Here is a 305-nt window from a genome sequence, read left to right as displayed (position 1 = left end):
TAAAAGGACAACAGTGAGAGTGAATGGGTGTTTGGATTATTTACTCTTCCTATGGATGAAAAGAAGAAGTGTGACAGCCCATGAAACTGGAATCCATTTTTAATGCTTTAATAAACTGTCAATCTTTGTTTTTGCCAGCTGCATGTTCACTGTTGCGTCTAGCAAAAATAAAGGACCAGATCTTTGGAAACCTGCTCTTTGTGGTGTACCAAGAAAAGCAGAGTGTAGGGATAAGGTCAGATTGATCTAGTCCAGTTCACCATTGCCTCCAGAGAAAAGACATTCAGATTAGTGTAATGAGACCA

Source organism: Chelonoidis abingdonii, chromosome 1, assembly GCF_003597395.2.
Source record: "Chelonoidis abingdonii isolate Lonesome George chromosome 1, CheloAbing_2.0, whole genome shotgun sequence".
NCBI classification, from domain to species: domain Eukaryota; kingdom Metazoa; phylum Chordata; order Testudines; family Testudinidae; genus Chelonoidis; species Chelonoidis abingdonii.
The sequence above is the reverse complement of the archived record's forward strand: the minus strand, read 5'-3'. Positions refer to the sequence as shown.